Here is a 14,161-nt window from a genome sequence, read left to right on the forward strand (position 1 = left end):
CCTACCCTGAACCCCCCAACTCCTTCTACTAATTATGTTTGGATACAGGTCGCATTCGGCAACACATCGCACAGCAGCCTGTTAAAGAAATGGTCACATTGGAACCATGTCAGAATTAAGGGATCACTGGAGCGAGAAGATGAAACTGTCCTGAGACCAGTTATTTGGGGGACATTCTTGGCCCTCAGGAAAAAAAAGAGTCCTTAGTCCCCAGTATCCACCCTAGCGGTGAATTGGATCAATGTAAGGTTAAGCTTTAATCCCAGAACCACTCATTCAAACGGGTTGGATCAATAGTGGAAGTCACACATTGGAGACCACCCCCCCCCCCCCCACCAGCGCAGAGATCAGTGTTGCCATGTTTGCTTATTATAAGCTACTTTAGGCTTGTTTCTTCTGTAAAGTTATGTGTAAATATTGCCTGCAAGCCAATGAAATATTTTGAATATTTTTTAAACAATGTAACAACACAATTGGGGAAGCCCTCCCCAGTACCATATTTGTGTTGTTAAATTGTTATAACATATTAAAAATATTTCACTTGCCGTGACTTGACGTGTTGTGAGCTTGTAGATCAGCATATCTGATGCTTATAGGTTTAAAGTGCTCATGTGGCGTACAAGTTGCTTCAATGGGGCTTGTTTTCATAGATCTGGTCGCTTCTCTCACAAAATCTGGCAACACTGACAGAGATCAGTCAACAGGGCTCAGGGCCAGCTGCCTCTGCTCGCCTCTCCTCTCTACCCATGGCTGCACTCTGATAATCCACAGACGCTTTACAAGACCCGGCATCTGGTTTCACCAGCAGCCTTTTTGCTATTGTCCACAAGCTCCTTATCTCCTGGCCTCAATGCCTGGTGCCTCCTTAAAGGACACAAAACACAAACTTGTTTCCCATTCATACTCCAACAAAATTGGAACTAAACACAGACGGAGATCTCTGAACATCGTAGGATGGAGACTCGAGTTGTTGTTTTGTTGTGTGTGTGTGTGTGTGTGTGTGTGTGTGTGTGTGTGTGTGTGTGTGTGTGTGTGTGTGTGTGTGAATATACTACTGTATGTGCCTGGAAATATTTATCTTTGTCAGCTGTGTGCACTATTATGATGAGTGTGTGTGATTGTTTGAAGTGTGTGTGTGTGTGTGTGTGTGTGTGTGTGTGTGTGTGTGTGTGTGTGTGTGTGTGTGTGTGTGTGTGTGTGTGTGTGCGTGCGTGTTTGCGCTTGCTTGCTTGATGGAAGGATAAATCCATATGTTTGTGTATGCCTCTGGGCATGTGCTGTGAACTTTGAATTGCTTTGTTTTTTTGTTTCTGGTACAGGAAGAAATGAAACCATTTTGAAAACCCATGCCCGTGAACGCCAGGCACGTCTTTTCATGAGACATGGCTATCTGTCTCTCTCCATCATGTGATGTCTGAGTACACAACAGATGCTGTTTTCCACTGTATCTACAGTATATACTCTGTGGCAATTCCATCCTTGTAACTCTTGGCTTGTTAATGGCAGGCAGATGTTGTCTTTGCACTCGGGAAGATTTACAAAGCGTTGTTGCACATAATGTAGCTAGCACATTACCAGTCTGTAACAAGGCACTGCTCGTCAGGGTTATCGCTGCCACAGTGCAGTGTTGATGGCTTTTGAAAAGGTCAGCCAACGTGGTGAATGCAATGTTCTGACATTTAAATCCATGACGGTGGGAAGCATGATGATAATATTTACAAAAAAAAATAAATGCATTTATCCATGAACACTGGCCTTATCTTTTGACTTCTACCAATCCGACTTGAATATCAAGCCGTGATTTGTTGTATTCCGTCTTTGACAGCGCACAGTGGTCTTTCTCCTGCTGTGAGTCGTGAGTTGTTGTGACCTTGACCTTCCGCAACCTTGTAAAGGTTTGAATCGTCGGAACAGCTCCTGGAACACGCTGCCGTCTATGAATTAATCAGCTTTCTGTTAAGCTATTTCCTGTGGAAGTGGAGGACGAGGGGATCTTGTTCGACATCCGCGGTCGTACGAGAACAAATACTTATTTTCTCCTGCCAAAGAGGCGGCCGGTCTGTTGGACATGATAGCCATCCATTTAGGATAAATATATAAGAATGTATCCACAGTTGTTCTCTGAAGGACATTCTGCAGCGCTGAAGTTGATACGAACCCACCAGGTGGATTGATCTTTGTGACTGACGCACACGTTACATTATGTGACACTGCCACGTGAAAACCCCAGCTTTCTCCGTGATAAGCAAGGTGACCTCCTGGTATTCCATCGACGTGATGGAACGCTCGGATGTCACGCAGCCACCAGATCACTGCGTTCAAAAAGTAACCACCTTATTCACCTCTTGACACATAGCTCGCTCTCCACCACCTTTAATTTCACCCATGGTTCCCCTCTCGTCCACATCTCTCGCCTATATGTGTGTAATTGACTTCACGGGTTCAAGCTCTCTTATCTGGACATCTCTTCCAGGCCTCTGGCCTCGGCCCATGCCTGGCCACCGCATCATTACCCCATTACGCAGTGTTCTCCAGAGGGATGGCCATTGGGATGCGGGGGGGTGGGGGGTGGGGGTCCAGGTGTCCCTCGAAGCAGCCTCTTTCAGAAACTAGAACCGTCGCCCGACACTGAACACACTGCCCCCCCCCCCTACCCTCGATACTGGTTAATCAAACCCACCCTTTGGCCCCACAGAAGGCATAAGCCCAGGGTTGGATTAATTAGATAAGATTAGATTAGATTGATTAGATATAAGGCTTGACCCAGCCACCTGCATAAGCCTGATTTTTAGCATCATGAGCTTGTAGATCGCCTTTTTTGCGCACAAAGTACAAATCAGGCAATATCTACATGTACACACCAGCAGATTTACATTACACAGCAGACATACACAGCACAGCAGATGTACACGGAATATATACAGTGGCAAACGTACATGGCAGACACGCATGGCAGACGCAAACAGCAGATGTACAAATAAAAGCAGAAATGGTCTGCTGTGTATTTCTATTCCCCCATGCCCTCATCTCAAGTGGACGTGGAGACAAGCTGCCCGGAACTTCAGCCTGCTGTGGGGTTATAATTATGAAGCCTTTAATGTAGGGAGAGTATAGGCAGCCAGTTGCTATTCTGCCATTACATGTTTCTTCACCCCTTCCCTCTTTCTCCCCCTCTCACACACGCACGCACGCACACACGCACAAACAAACAAACAAACAAACATACATACACGCATACACACACACATACACATACACATATACATACACACACACACACACACACACACACACACACACACACACACACACACACACACACAGTACACACACACACACACACACACATTGTTTATTTATATCATTTATTTATGGAATCTATCTACGTTTTATTTAAGGTCAATTGACACTGAGGATTTGACTGTGCACTCTTGTCTCCGATCTCCCTCTACTTTGCTATTGTATTTGATCTTTTCTCATATGTGTTTGTCTTAGATCAGAAGTTGTTTTCTGTTGCATTCAGTGAGGATTATCCAGCTGGCATGGCACACTGCATTTCTGAAGCTATACAGTGTATGGTATACCAACAGATGCCACACTGCACAGGATATTGATTTTCTTTGAACAAGAAATTGTTCAGGCTTAATGATATGTGAATATGTGTATTGTATTTTGCCATATGCAGGCGGCTACTGCATTTTCGATGCTAGATATAAACTCTCTGAGTGTAGCATTAACATGTTGCGTTCTAAGGCGTCATCACAATTCAAGTTCAAGTTCTTATCCCATGCTGCTGTCATTGATAAGCAGACTGATCGGTGTCCCTTGATAGTACAGTTTTGCTGTGATAGTGATCAGAGATCCTGCCTTTAGACATTTTGATTTGTGGATACAATGGTCTTTTCGCAGAGGCACTGTACCACGCACGGGGCTTCTTGTCTAAATCAGTTGTTCTCAAAGTGGGGTCTGGGAACCCCCCCCCCCCCAGGGGTCCTTAAGAGTTGTTCACAGGAAGTCAAAAGGAGTAGATCTTCCAAAAAACTACTTAATTTCTGTCAATTACACACCACATGGACATTATTTTGTTTTTGAAGCATTCTTAAGCCAATGATGACCGGGATAATCAGATACTCCGTCTGCATGCTTTATGGGGTGTGTAATTGATCGAAAATAAGTATAACAACAACAACTATAATGTATATTCTATGTACAATATATGCACACATAGATACAATAATAGATCATCATCATGCCTGAGGAAGGAGATATACCGGTATGCTAAGTTTATAAGACACCATTTTACATTTAGTTACAACATGTTTATATTCACATAATACGTTCCATTCCAGCTCAGAATGATACTTCCAAGCTTAAATGTGCCACAACAAAAGCTCCTTTCCAGGTTTTTCATAATCATCATTCTAAGTCAAGGAAATCACCACAAATAGAAGACATTTTTACTTACAAATACCTCTGTTATATCATCATATTTAGGCCGGCCAATAAAAAAAACAAAAAACCTCATTTTCAATTTCACCAATTCCACAAAACAAACAGTATCTAAACCTAAGTTCACAACTTAGGTTTATGCCATATATCACTACACCATTTTTCTTTATGAATTGAAAAAAAGTAAAATAAAGATCTCAATTAATTTTGTCCACGGGTGACCAAATCTAAAAAATTATTTTATTTTTCAGTGATTTTCTAGTCAGACATCTTCACAAGCCTATTCCATAGTCGGACCACCTGACATTTGTTTCCCATCACATAATTAATTGACAACACTGGAGTCCATTTTTGGACTCCCAAAAAGGATCGAATAGCTCCAGAGGCGGAACAACCCGGTACCGGGCCAGGGGGGTGCTGCCATAGTAGCTCAATAGGATCCACTTCTCCACCTTGTTTAACATTATAAAAAGTGTGTACACATTGTTTAAGTCAAAGATGCGCAGCAACATGGCTTTCATATGGTAATATAAACTTTGGCTAAAAGCAATCCACCACCACTTCAATGTTTACAGTCTGTCAGTCTCTCCCTTCCGGCAGGAAAAACAACTGTCTGTCTGTAGGCTACAACCTAAACAGACTTCAAAATAAGAGCTATACTTGTAATGATTAGTCAACACTAGTTTTATTTCTTAAGTGAACTTACAGGATGTGTAGATATATTTGAGAGATAACGCTTTGAATGGGTATCTGTCGAGTGTCTGTGTAACGCTGTGTGGTCGTCAATCGATCATCCGACAGCTCCCGAGCCCCGTGTCCCCTGGAGTCACGGGCTGGGGGGAAACCACCCCACCCCCCCTTCCCCCCCGGTAGTTCCACGCCTGAATAGCTCTATGATCATGCACAGAGTTACAACTTGTATATTTCTGGAGACCCAAAACACCAGAAGCATATTCAGACACAGGACATTGAATCCTAAATGACCACGATGTTTAACGTTGTTCATGACAGAGCCCACTGACTGAGCTATAGGACACTAAAGTCATGTGCTCATCCAATGTCGATCCAAGATACAGTATATGACAACCTTATTGAACCAAAATTAAACACAACCAACATCTCTGTAGTGATTTTTGTCTAAGTGTACCATGTGGGTTTTGTCCTGGTTTGCCTCCAATCTCCATTCCTCGGAAACCTCATAAATAGCCTATATATGTTAATGCTAATACACTATCAGGCTATATGTTAATTCCAATAAGCTATCAAAGAGAACAAGCTGCCATCATGAACAGTTTTCTTTCCCTTCTTTGTAGTTTAATTGATTGTGATTCAAGCAACTGAGCATCCCTTCAGTGACGTTATTAATTATTCTGTTTATGATTATTATGATTATGATTGACGCGCCTGAATCTCTCGTGAAAGTTCTCAGTCGCCACGACTGATTTCAGTCATTTGGATTTCGTAGAAGTCAGCATGTCTTCTATGGAATCAGCTAAATAGACTGTTTTCTTTTTCTTTCCTTTTTTTTAAAAAGATTAGAGCATTTTAACTTGTTTTCAAACTAACACTATTATGTTAAGAAGCATCTTCTTAACATTCTCACCATAAAATCTGTATAGTTTCAGATGTTTCATGTAAAAACAAAGGTTAAAGCCTCAATCTGTGATTTCACCTGGATGGCAGTGTGTAAAACAGGTATAATGATACTAAAACATCATAATTTTACATTAATTTATATGAATTGTTGAGGAATCAGTGCTAGTGTTTCACAAATCGCATAGTAGGACTTGGTAAAACAAACATTCAGTCGTTAGCTTTTATTTAGTTGTCATCTATTATCTCTTTGAAAACATACAATATATATTCATGACCAGTCAATTTTTATTTTGTTGAATATTTCTACGATGAGTGAATTAGAAATGAGTTAATTACAAGAAAATTATGAAAGACAACAAAACAAACATGATAATAATGCCAATAGCACTTTATCCACGTGGGTAAATGCTACGATAATTTTTGGGAATGAATGTGCATAGAGACTTTCAGACCTGCTGTTTGGCATCATGACTTAAATTCAGAGGTTTTCAACACTCATGTCTGTATTCGAAACATATCTCTGCTGCTTTCAAATTTACCCTGCCTGATCACATTTGCTTTGTAATTAATCATTCCAATTCCACAATCTTTTACAGAAGCCATATGGTCACACAGCGGCTAATTCGATCATTGAATTTTCCGGTCTCAATTCTCAAATAAAAAAATCAAAGGCATCCACATATTTATTTGAGGTTAACAAAATGTGTACAACAAATGACAAAAGTGGAAAGAAATCGACAGGTACAGGTTATTTAGAATGTTGATCTCAAGAGCGTACAGTAAATTATTTTCATTTTGCGGCTGGGAGTGAGAAAGCTGAATTTCATTCCCATACAGTACATCCAACAGTGGCATGTTATATCAGGGGCCTGACCTCGTCTGCTTGCTTAACTAGCCATATCTTTGCACCGGCAGCACAGTGGTCCAGACAGACAGGGGCCAACTGTAACATGTTCCCCGCCATGACAACAAACACGCAGCTGATTGAGTTCACAACCTTGGCCCCGGGAGCTGCTGCTTGGACTTGTTGTGTCCTTCTGAGATTCTTGGCGGAGCAGAGATACCTGTTCGCATAACTGCACGCACACGCATGCACGCACGCATGCGCGCACACGCGCACACACACACACACACACACACACACACACACACACACACACACACACACACACACACACACACACACACACACACATTTTCATTTACTTGAAACATTTCTGATGTGGTCCATTCCATTCCATTATTGTGATAATCAGTAAGGCAGAAAAAGCCGGAGTTCCTGGGGTCTGCTGAAAGGTAAATATTAAAACTAAGCTTTATGATTCATAGCAATGTCTGCCTTGGGAGGCAATGCCCAGCATAATGCAAGTAAAGCTGGCTCATGAGCCACAGATTCTGCCAGCATCCTCATCTGACCTTTTTATTTATTTTTATTTTTGTTTGGAGTTTGCGGTACGATATTATGAGGTATTTGTTGCATTGTTTGTTCACTTACAAAATGACCTTGTTAGAAAGATTAAGTATACACTCACAAAATGAGTGCTGCCAGCAAAAGGCAGCAAAAAACAATACCGTATCATTTTCTACTATTAAACTCATCTTTAAGACAAACAAAACAAACAACAAATAAATCTGGATTTGCCAATTGCCATACATGCCCTAATATATTTTAACCACATGAACCGTAATGTCTTTTCTGGGCATGTCATAATAGGCAAACATCTAACTATAAATGCACCAAGTCTCTGTGTGGGTCAGACTTGACCAAAAACTGTATTATAGCAGATTGTTGATCGAAGTATACTCTCACCTGACCTGAGTCAAACTAATTGGACCCACAGTTTAGTTTGACTCAGGCCAGGTCAGACTACTTCAACCAGCCATCCACCATCCCACACAAACAAAAACAAGCCCCATGGTGCTATTTGAAATAATTGCAGTTGTAATAACAACTGTTGCAGACTTGCAGTAGAGTAGGCTATAAGCAGTCATTTCAGTTGGAACATAGTTCAACATACAATATGTAGCCTATCCATTCTGGCATATTATTTCTTGCTAAAATGGCATGTGTCCAGAGAAAGAAATAGCACTTGCTATTACATAATAGGCCTACTACAGTATTGTCATTGCTGTAACCTGGTATCTGGGATGTGATGCTGTTGCTGCAGGGTGAACTAGTATTGGTATATGTTAAAAATGTGACAATTGTAGTTTTACAGCATTGCAAATATGTTTTATTTGGATTATTTGGATTTTTTCTATCCTTTTAACATTTTATTCTTTTTTTTTTCAATTAAAAATGCATGGTGTCCTTCTGAGTGGACAGGTCAGGAACCCCCTTTAAAAAGTTCAGTTATTTTTGAGGGGCTCTAGCCCGCCACCTCCTATATTCCGCTATTAGTGTAGATTGTCGTCTTACACAAACATTAAATTCCCATTAATGAATGTAGAATTTACGTCATGTGTCTGAGCAAATCTGTACTTTTGTCCTACACAAAGATTACAGTCCATACTGTATGTGTCCATATCCAGTCATATGTGTCTGAGCAAATCGACATGTTACGTCATGATGATGTACGACGATAAGAGCGCCCCTCACTTCACACGGGTGTGATTTTTATGTCTAAAGACACATAAAAACACATAGTCAAAAAAAATTACTCGGGTTATCATACGTATATGGTCATAAGTATCAAAGTAGCAGATCTGCAGGCTCATAACACTAAGATGCGTTATGAGGGAAATAGAGGGAAAAAGAGAAAGTATAGAGTAACCTGGGGGAATAGGATTTAAGTGGTTAATCAAAACAATGACCTCTGGTTAGTAGTCTTTGTCTGTGTTGGTGGAGTTATTGAGATAACCACACTAGTTTCTTTAGTCTTGGATAGAAAATCTATCCAAAAGATTCCAGGGTGTACAGATACAAGTGTAGAAAAACACAACGCTAAGATAAATCATCTCACTGGCTAACATCAGGAAAAGTCGAAAGTATGGATTAAATAAAACATTTCAATCAATTATTTCGCCTGCTTGTCGGAAATCGATCTGGCTTGTATTCACCAGGAACCTCCTCTTTCCATCCGTAATTGTTGGCTTTCAATTAGCTTTGACCGGCCGCTGGGGTGGGGTAGGGTGGGGTGGAAGGGAGCGCAAAGACAAGCCCACTTGAGGCCACAATGGAAGGGGCAGGCAAAGCACTTAAAAGCGTTGAGAAAAAAGGCATGGGTCAAAGGGGTCTGGGGTTGACGGGCCCATGGCTGGGAAAGTCAATAGAATGGTGGAGCTCAGAGCTGAGTGGGTGTGTGGTGTGTGGGGGTGCTTTAAGGGCAGGTGGTGTTAATAGAATCAGGGATTCTCTGGGATGAGCTCCCTCAGAAGAGGCTTGGCTGCAACGTTGACAGGTAATCATTGAATGTCGTTGGCGAGCAGAAGTGGGGGGAGCTGTGTACAGGCAACGTTGACGGTGCTCTTGTTTTTGATGTCACTGTCAGAGCGGGACAGGGGAGGCGGTGACAAATCGCTGCCATAGTCCTTTTGCGAGTTTTATTTTTCTTAATAATGTGAAATGTTTATCAACAACCACCAGCTACCAACGCAATGCCCCTCCCTTCTCTCTGCGACAAATGAAGTGTAATCTTTTTAGTTTGCCGGATATCTTTTTCAGCGATGGTGAATTGCTGAAGAAATGAGAGAGGAGACACCAAGCGGACTATAAATCACAGTGAAGTCATATCTCTGGACCAATGTATGCTGATATATTAAATGAAAGTGTGCTGCCTGTGGGGCCATGCATCCTCATGAAGCTTCCCTGCATCTAAACTCTGTCATTCATTCCACTTTGTCTCGTATTCGTACCTTTTCCGGGAGGCATACTATGATCCGACGGAGCATTGCTCCGAAGGAGCAATGCTCCGAGTTGCGCTGGGGGTCGGGATATCGCAATATATTCAACAAAATAAATATGAACCTCCCACACAGATAATGTCATTGAGCTGTGGAAGTGTGGGATTCTTACTCCGGTGTGGTATAAAATGTTATTGTCAATGTGTTTTTTATTAATGTCATTATTATTAACCGTTGTTCGCCCCCTCTCTCTCTCTCTCTCTCTCTCTCTCCCTCTCACAGCCTACAGCCTTGCTTACTGCCGTGCCAGGCCCAGCGGGCGTCAGTGGGTGGGGTGCTTGACTGAGTCGGTGCCGGGGGGTTATCAGCTCTGAGAGATGGTGGAGATGTGACACACTTTCCCAGAGACCCCTTGCCACATTGATTCACAGTGGATTAAGCTGCCGCATGATGCTACATGAGGAATGCCCCGCACCGTTGATTTACTGTCCCTGTCAGACATAACATCCTGGGAGGCCTCCTCTTAGCCCTGCACTCTCCTGCTGCCTACTCTAGGAGGACCAATAAACCATCATCTCCCTCCCCATCACCAGGATGACTGGCAGTCATCTCATCCAGGTACTGTACAACATCAGAATCAGTTGTATTGATCACAGGTTTGCAGGTGTGAATCAGTGGGAGAGATTATCTTTCAAGGAAAGAAAGAAAAAGAGGGTAAGAGAGAGAGAGAGAGAGAGACAGAGACAGAGAGAGAGAGAGAGCAGATGGTCCTCAAGAATGAAGATCCCTCCCACTCACCTGAAATCAAAAGGCAACTGGGTGTTCTCGGTCACTGCACCCAGACTTTGGAACGCCCTGCCACTAGCTGTGAAAGCTACACCCTCTATGGACATTTCTAAATCTCATTTAAAAACACACATGTTCTCCCTGGCCAGTTAAATACCATATGCCGCCCCCCACTCCTTTTTTTTTAATCATGTCTTGCTGTGCTCTCCCATTTTATAGTTTGTTCTGTATTTATTTTTTCGTGAAAAATGTTTCTACTGTATCTTCTTGTGCATTTTCTCTACTGTATATGTTTTGTTTATTCGTCAACCTTTGCTGTTTTAAAATGTGCTCTAGAAATAAAATGTACTTGGCTTGAGAGAGAGAGCAACGAGAGCCCAACAGCAGGTCAAAAACTAGAAATGCACTAGGCCACATGGCCTACTTGTGCGCAAGCAGAGTGCGCCATGAAGTGCCCTCACCATTGCTGGTAAGACTGCTGCTCTGAGTCCTAGAGCTCTCTGCTATTCTAAGTCCTTTAGACCCGTTATTGACCTTATACCATCCTTGAAACGTACCTTAGTTACATCACCAAGAATGGTGGTCCCTTATACATACATACCAGTACAGTACAGTACAGTACAGTACAGTACAGTACAGTACAGTACAGTACAGTACAGTACAGTACAGTACAGTACAGTACAGTACAGTACAGTACAGTACAGTACAGTACAGTACATGCACGCACGTAGCCACGCACGCACACATACATACCCCCTATTGACCTTATACCAACCTTTAAACGTACTTTAGTTATACGTCATCAAGAACAGTGGTCCCTTATTGGCCGGTGGAGTACACGACATACATACATACCCAGCCGATCGCAGTACTTGCACGCTCTGCTTGCACAAGTAATACGAAGGAAGTCACGTTAAGCAGGGGTGTGAAAACCTTTTTTCAAAGTGGGCCATTGAAAATGTGAAAATACCATACGGCCAACTACATCTTGTGTCATTATGTACCTTTGTATCATAACAAAGTCACATACACACAAATGCATAAAATTACAACTTTAACTACAAAGCAATAGCCTTCTGTTTATATAGACAAATGTAACCGTGTTGTGGACAAAACAAAACAATTCAACCCCTTTTTCAGCCTTTTTTCACATGCATGCACTGCATTTTAATTGTCCTTTATTCAAATGGCAGTGTAAGAAAATCTCCACAAAAATGAAAATAGTCTGTATAAAGCCTTACAGGTTTATTTCAAAACACACAAAAAAAACAAAACAAAAAAGAAATACTAAATTATACTGTACTCTGTACTGGCGGGCCATAAATAATACATTTTAGGAAGGACATAATATAAAAGGGAGGCCATATAAAATATACCCTCGTGCCACAATTGTTCCCCAGGCCGCCAGATTTTGGACATGTCTGGCATAAGTCAAAAACTTCACAGGCATTACAATGCACATGGGAGATCCACAAAAAAGTATTTCTCATAGACTCTATGAGAAATCCTTTTTTTGTCGATCTCCCATGTCCCATCGAGGAACAATCCACACGAATAGGAATGTGAAAGGAAAGTGTTCCCTTGTGGTACTGTAGGCCAAATGACTGGTGACAGGCGGCATTCAGCTCTTGTTCAACGGTCTGATGGTAACTGGGTGGAAGCTGTTCAGAATGCTAGTGTGCTTGCCTTTGATACTGCGGTTAGGTAGACCTTGCCTGGCCGTGGTCGCAGAAGCGCGATGCACATGTTTTGCCCGGGTGGTGATGACTTCCTCCTGGGAGCTTTGACCATGGCTTCTCGTACGGCTCCTGGAATGAGAGGTTTTTCCTTCCCATAGGCTGTGAGACAGCCTGACGGAACGCTTTCGTAGCTGTCGTAGTACTTCGACAATACCAGCATAACTGTATTTTTTTATTTCATTGCAATTTAGTAATATTTCTATTTTCTTATTACTTGCGCAAGCAGAGCTCATAAGTATTGTGGTCGTGCTGGTATACGAATGCACGTGTAGGCTATGCGTGGTAGGTATTGATGGTGACATAATTAAGATATGTATCAATTCCGAGTTATAACTGGCTTTTGATGGTGATGTAATAAAGATAGGTTTCAGATTACATACAGTACTGTACATGTATACATGTATACATGTGTACAGACATTGCTTTTAATTCACCCGACACTGAAACATATCCTAATTACGTCACCATCGACAGCCAGTTATTACCCGACATTGAAACATATCTTAATTACGTCACCATCAACATATATACCTACCAAGCATACGCAGATAAAAAGGCCAGCCGACCACAGTAAAGTACTTTCAACTTACAACTTACATACATGTATACATACGTTACCCAACCAATATTGAAACATATCGTAATTACGTCACCATTGACAGCCAGTTATAACCCAACTTTAGTATTTAATTTCAATGTTTTACAGAGAGGCTGAGATTTGAACGTTTGTAGCGGTCGACAGTACTTGCACGCTCTGCTTGCGCACTAGTAGGCCATTTATGGGCCATTTATGGCCTACTTGTGTGCAACGCGCAAGTAGGCACTCTAATTGCATATTGTGTCCGGCAGAACATGCCACACAAACATTTAGCAGCTTACACCTTATGAATGAGTGACAAATAAACCCTTCTTGATTTTTGATTCATAAGCAGTACACACACACACACAATAGAGTGCACGGTTCATTAATGGTAATCTGCGATGTAGACAGAGCTCCCGCACAATAGAGTATGTACATGTTTACATGAATCAGCTGTCGTTTCATACAGCACAGCAACAAAATGCCAAGCAAAGACTGTAATTGTGCTTTTCCCCCCAACTGTTCATGTCACGTTCATTCTGGCCAATGAAAACACCTGAATATGAGTTTGTATACATAGGGATGAATGTTTCTTTTTGTTTTGCTGGGCCCTAGCACAACACAATACGACAGCATTGAAAAATATTGCCTTCCATCAAATATTGTATTGCATGGCAATTGGACTCCATTTTGTTCATCAGAATCTACTGGATGTGGCACACAAAACGAGAATGAGCAATTTCTGTGTAATTGTATGGAAATCCCAACAGGCAAGAGGGGTGACATCTGCGGTAAACGGATTGGGATTAGAGGCCTTTGTTTTCTCTGCAGCCAGAGCTGGCTGTGAACCCCCTTGTCAAGAAGGGCAGAAGATAGGCTGATGATTGCATGGAGTCCCAGCATACTAAATTAGCTTTTGCCATTGATTTGAGAAGTGCTAATCAAACATTAATTATTGCGACCACCTGTGAGAACACGACGTACCAGGGCTCATCAGTTCCTTGATGGCAGCTGCTGGTCTGCGCTCCTTTGTGAAGCCAGCACATGAATCTCCCAAACAGCACGTCACAAGAGATGGAGAGGGAAGATTGCATCCCAGCATATTGTGTGGAGTGTAAGAATAATGCGATGCGTGTCCATCTCTGAACCGCAAAACTGTTTGCCAAGG

At 42.0% G+C, this 14,161-nt stretch overlaps 1 protein-coding gene across 1 annotated transcript in view; it reads left to right on the top strand.

The window, feature by feature from the left end:
• The window catches only part of thsd7ba (thrombospondin, type I, domain containing 7Ba), a 255,663-nt gene that overhangs the window by 48,070 nt on the left and 193,432 nt on the right, over positions 1 to 14,161 (top strand). Inside the window, exon 2 of the mRNA XM_083776564.1 lies at positions 10,171 to 10,506. The gene's annotated coding sequence lies outside the window, so the exon portion shown is untranslated. The remainder of the gene's footprint in view (positions 1 to 10,170; positions 10,507 to 14,161) is intronic.

The sequence above is a fragment of the Protomyctophum parallelum genome (genome assembly GCF_964188405.1).
Source record: "Protomyctophum parallelum genome assembly, chromosome: 11".
NCBI classification, from domain to species: domain Eukaryota; kingdom Metazoa; phylum Chordata; class Actinopteri; order Myctophiformes; family Myctophidae; genus Protomyctophum; species Protomyctophum parallelum.